Source organism: Sciurus vulgaris (assembly GCF_902686455.1).
Source record: "Sciurus vulgaris genome assembly, chromosome: 1".
Taxonomy (NCBI): Eukaryota; Metazoa; Chordata; class Mammalia; order Rodentia; family Sciuridae; genus Sciurus; species Sciurus vulgaris.
This window is the reverse complement of record NC_136461.1, coordinates 40,520,342-40,526,341: the sequence shown is the minus strand read 5'-3', so window position 1 is coordinate 40,526,341 and position 6,000 is coordinate 40,520,342.

Genomic DNA, 6,000 nt, shown 5'->3' with positions numbered 1-6,000 from the left:
AAAGGGCTGGGGATGTAGTTCAGTGGTAAAGTGTCCCTGAGTTCAATCCCCAGTAGAGAGAGAGAGAGAGAGAGAGAGAGAGAGAGAGAGAGAGGAGAGAAAAGGAGAGGAGAAGACTTTGGGATAAAATGATAAAATATCCATTCAAGGGAGAATTTGAGCTGTCTGCAGAGGGGGAAAGACAGCAACCAGTTGGAATAGGGAGTTATTATTTATAGAGGAAGGGTTACTAGGGGCTGGGTCAAAGTTGGAGCCTGGGTGGAGCTACACAATTTTGAACCAGTTTTCTATGCATTTGCACATTGCCCTTATGTTACAAGGGCATGGGCCAGGGCATGTCACTTATTAATGGGTTCTTTCTTTTCGTGTGTGTGTGTTGCTAGAGATGGAACCCAGGGGCTAGAACAGAACATGGTAGGCAAGCACTGTAACATTGAGCTACTTCCCTAGCTCTGCCTTCTTCTGCCTTTCAAAGGTTTATGGGGTTTTCTGCATTTCAGTGGTTCACTGGCACTTCCTTTGAGATTCAGTATTTCTTCTTTTATTCCCAAACACATATCTCAAAACTACATGGAGTCTCTCTCAGGTCCTCATTTCCAAGATGACTAGAAAAAGAGGGGGCTGGAGTTGTGGCTCAGTGATAGAGCACTTGCCTGACATGTGTAAGGCCTTGGGTTCCATACTCGGCAGCTAATATAAATAAATAAAAGATCCATTGACAACTAAAAAATATTTTTTAAAAAATCTTTAAAAAGGAAGAAGGAATAATGGTTGTGCCAAAGAGGACCACATGAATCCTATTCATTGCTCAAACTATACCTGATGAGTGTCCAAGGACAAGGCTGTTAGGAAGTTTATTTTATTTGTAACTGTTGCCAAAAGCTGGGTCCTTGTCCCTGAGGCCAATCCAATAATGAGGACACAGCTTTGAGAAAAAGGAAAAGGAAAGTTTATTGCTTTGCTAGCAAATGAGAAACAAAGGGAACTCCTGTCCCAGAGGCTGTTATTCTGCCCATCAGCAGGAATGGTCTTTATTCAAAGACTACATTCCACAGGTTCTCTTTGTCGGTTGTAATTCGCTTGTTAATTTGGGAGATAGTCATTTCTGAGATCTTCTGAAACCATCCCCAAAGTCTGGATTATGATGGGTGTGTATTCAAGGACAGATAAATCTGCCTAAAATGGGAAAGAAAGGTAATCCTGTTTCCCCTGAGATTAGGGAGGAGCAAGGAGAGAGGAAGATAAAGAAAACATGTCCGTTTTAAAAAGTTAAGTTGCAGGGCTGAGGTTGTGGTTCAGTGGTAGAGCACTTGCCTCCCATGCTTGGGGCACTGGGTTCAATCCTCAGGACCACATAAATAAATAAAGACATTGTGCCCATGTCCAACTAAAAAAATCAGAAAAAATAATGAGTTGCCATGGCAGAGCAGCAAGGGCTATATTCAAAGCATAAAGTGGACCATTGTTGCATTACTGTGTGACTTGTGCCATTCACAGTAAGGTGGGTCAGGAAATAGCTGAAGAAGCCCAGAAGGATAGTACATCCCCACCCCTCTGTAGACCTCCTGGTGCTGCCCCACAACCTCCACCAGTGTAGCATGGAGCTAGGTACTTAAGGACCCCCCCCGGGAAAAACAAAACAAAACAGGAATTATAATTCAAAGAAAAAAACAACAACAAACTACATGGAGAAGGAGAGGGGTCCAGTTGAAGCCATTCCTCCTAAGACTCGAGGCATCTGAGGTGAAGCCAAATGAATACCACCGAGTGAACCCAGATGACTTCATGCGGGGCCAAAGTGACTTACCTAGCTCTGATGAAATCCTGTCCCACAAATTTCTGAGAAATAATAAAATAGTTATTAGTGTAAGCCACAAAGTTTTGGAGTGCTTATTACTGTGCAGGAAATAGACTCCACAACCTCCAGTCATTCTTCTTTCTAGAACCATTTTCCTAGCTCTGGCACTGATAGGCAAGGTTAAGCGAACTCTAAGGGCCTCTATAGCTCTTTTCTCCACTTTTTTTGGAAGTTGGTATTGGGGATTGGACCCAAGAGTGCTTTACCACCCAGCCCTTTTTATTTTTTATTTTGAGACAGCCTTGCTAAGCTGCCTATGCTAGCCTTGAACTTGTGATTCTCCTGCCTCTGCCTTCTGAGTAGCTGGAATAACAGGTGTGCGCCACTGTGTCCACAAATCTTTATAATTTTGATTTTTAGCTCCAATGTAGACTGTTGTTGAAGGAGGTTGGACTACTTCATATGGCATCTGGGCATTTGCTGAATGACAAAAGGAATATAAAATATATGTAATCAAGACCTAGCATGCAATAAATATTTTAGTGAGTTTTTTGCTTTTTTTTTTTTTTTTTTTTTTTTTTTTTTTGTACTAGCGATTGAACCCCAGGGGCACTTAACCACTGAGCACATCCCCAGCCCTTTTTATCTTTTATTTTGAGACAGGGTCTTGCTAAATTGCTTAGGGCCTTGCTAAATTGCTGAGCCTGTCCTCTAATTTGCATTAATCCTACCTCACTCTCCCAAGTTGCTTGGATTACAGATGTGTGCCACCACACCCGGCTATTTTAGTGAATTTTGAAAAATGAGTAAAAGCTGAGTAAGCAGAAGTAAGGGGAAGAACACTTCAGAAAGAATAAACATTATGTGTGAAGACTGAAAATCCTGGAAAGTTTAGGAAATTTCATTTCAGAACTATTGAAGTAGCAAGTCAAGAGAAAATGGGGGAGATGAAACTAGAAAGGTAGACATAGGCCAGGTTCTGGAAAGATTCATGTGGCTGCCCAAGTGTCCATCCATAGACTATGAAAGATACTGAGTGTAAAACTATCTAGTCTATTCTCAATCAGGTAAGTGATATTATTCCTCTTTTTGTATAGATGGAAAATGAGGCTCCAGACAGGTTTTGCCTGTCCAAGAATACATCATTAGTAGGTGGCTGATAAAGGATTTGAATTCTTGTCCAATAACTATGAAACTATATTTTAAAAGACTTCAAGGGTAAATATGACTTCATTTTTTTTCCTTCTACATTCGTTATTGGTGCATTATTGTTGTTCTTAATGGTAAGATTTTTTTTGTTACATATTCATGTACACAAAATATAATAATATATTTTGGCCAATATTACTCCCCAGCACATATCTCCTCCTTCCCCTCCTCCCACCCCTTTGTTCCCTTCGTCTGCTGATCTCTCTTTGATTTTCATGAGCTCCCTGATGACTTCATTTTTTAAAGTAATTTTTGAACACATTCTATCTGCCAGAAATTATGTAAAGTGAAGAGATGTGAAAGTGAATGTCATAAGCAATATAACATTATGAATGTGTTATGCTAAAAGTGATTAATTTTTTTTAGGGAAATGAGAAAAAAAGCTTCTCAGAAAACAGATGTTTTACTTATTTCTTCATTATTCATCTTTTATTATTTAAAACCAGAGCTAACATTTATTGAGCTCTAATCTCATCTAGAGATGCCTCACATTGTACTAAATGTTTTACATGTATTTTTTTTGTCTCAACAACCCTGTGAAGTAGCCACTATTATTTTCTACATTTTACAAATGAGGAAACTAAAGCAAAGAGTTTAGGTAACTTGTTCAAAGTTGTACATTTAGTAAACCTGGATTCGATCCAGTTGGACCAGATGTCATGATTTTAAGCAATTATAAGGATATTTAAGTTGGTTCTTAGGAAGAAGACTTATGGACCAAAAGGCATTTAAGACACACACACACACACACACACACACACACACACCCACACCCACAGAGAAACACAAGCAAGCTGGGAGTAGTGGCGCAGCCTGTAACACCAGCTACTCTGTAGGCTGACACAAGAGGATCACAAGTTCAAGGCTGTGGGAAACTATCCTTACTTAGAAGAATCAGACTAGGTTGAGCCATGGGACACAGAGGTCTGGCTTCTAGGAACTGCCGGGAAGCATGTGGAGCTGCATGGGAGTGATACCTTGTCTCCTTCTGGAATTTTTCCCCCTAAGAGAATGCCTTCCCTAACTCCACCCTATTTTCCATGTCCTTTCCTCTGTATGGGGCGCAACTTAAGAACAGACCGATCACCACTGAGAAGTCCAAATTTGAGAGTCTTTATTAAGCCGACCAGCTGACTGTCTCACACAATGCCCCCCAAAATGGCTATTGGGTGAACAGCCCTGACCATAGGGTTGTAGGGGTTCTTATACCAAAAATCACATCAATCATAAATATCTGTTGCTATGATTCGAAATTACAAACTAACATCATGAGATCATCAACAGAGGGGGAAGTGGGTCAAAATGACCCTTATCTAGGTACAAACTAAAGAATGGTTACTAACATCCACACAATCACCGTTCACATGGTACATTGTTTAGGAGCAACAGGAATCAAAAGAGAGCAATTTTTCATTACATAAGAATTGTCATTTTGTATTGCTAAACATGTCACACTAAGTAACCATGTGCTGCTCTGAGTTGCATGAAGAAATTTTTTAGTGATATATCTGGGACATGAATTGTCCCTTTGTCCAGCATACCTATGCTGGATACACTACCCATAAGTCATTTAATAGCCATCTGGGTTATTAGGTTGACTGTCACATTATTGCAGTGTGTGCAAGAGTAGTGATACTGGCAATTCAGATACATCAAAATAGAAGCCTTAAAGTGCTTTCTTTAAGTGAAAAGGTGAAAGTTCTTAACATCATAAGGAAAGAAAAAATGTGTACTGAAGTTGCTAAGATCTATAGTGTAATAAGATATTTTTTATTAGAGCATTATAGTTATACACAGTTATTTTAGTTAGCTTTTTCACTGCTGTGACTAAAAGACCTGACCAGAACAATTTTAGGGGAGGAAAAGTTTATTTGGGGGCTCATGGTTTTATTGGTCTCCATCTAGGGATAACATGTCTCCATTCCTCAGGACTCAAGGTGAGGCTGAACAACATGGCGGAAGAGTGTGGCATAGGGAGGCAGCTCACATGATGATCAGAAAGCAGAGAGAGAAGTCTCCACTTGCCATATAAATACATACCCCAAAGCCATGCCCCCAATTCGCACATCCTCCAACCACACTCTACCACTTTGGATAACACTCAGTTAATCCCTATTAGAGGATTAATTCACCGACTGGGTTAAGACCCATACAACCCAATCATTTCTCCTCTGAACTTTCTTGCATTTTCTCACACATGAGCTTTTGGGGGACACCTCACATCCAAACCATAACAATAGTAGTTGGGTTCATCCTGACAAAATCCTTCATGCAATGAATTTTATGTCATTCCCCATTCCTTCTCCCTTTTTGTCCCTCCTCTCTTCCCCTATTCTCCTTCCACTACTGATCTTCCTTTTATTCCTTTATTTATTATTATCATTATTATTATTATTTTTGGTACTGGGGGATTGAACCCAGAAGGGCTTTAACACAGCCATATCCCCAGCCCATTTTATTTTTTATTTTGAGACAGGTCTCATTAAGTTGTTGAGGTTGGCCTTGAACTTGTGATCCTTTTGCCTCAGCCTTCCAAGTTACAGGCATGTGCCCCCACACCCAGTTATTTATTTATTTATTTATATTTTTATTTTTTGGTACTGGGGATTGAACCCAGGGGTGCTTAACCACTGAGTCACAGTCTCAGCCCTTTTAAAATATTTTATTAGAGACAGAGTCTCATTGAGTTGCTAAGTGCCTTGCTAAGTTGCTAGACTGGCTCTGAACTCTTTGATCCTCCTGCCTCAGACTCCCGTAGCACTGGGACTATTTATTTTCTTATTTTTATGTTGGAAAAATACATTTAGAATTAGCCAGGATAATATGTAGATTGGTACCTTCTACATATACATAAAGGTGAAATTCCCTTTGGTACATTTATATACACATACAATATGATTTTGTTAAATTCATTCTATACTTCCTCCCTTTTCCCTTCCTTCCTCCCTCCAATTCTCCTTCTTCTACTTCACCTGTCTTCCCTATATATTTAT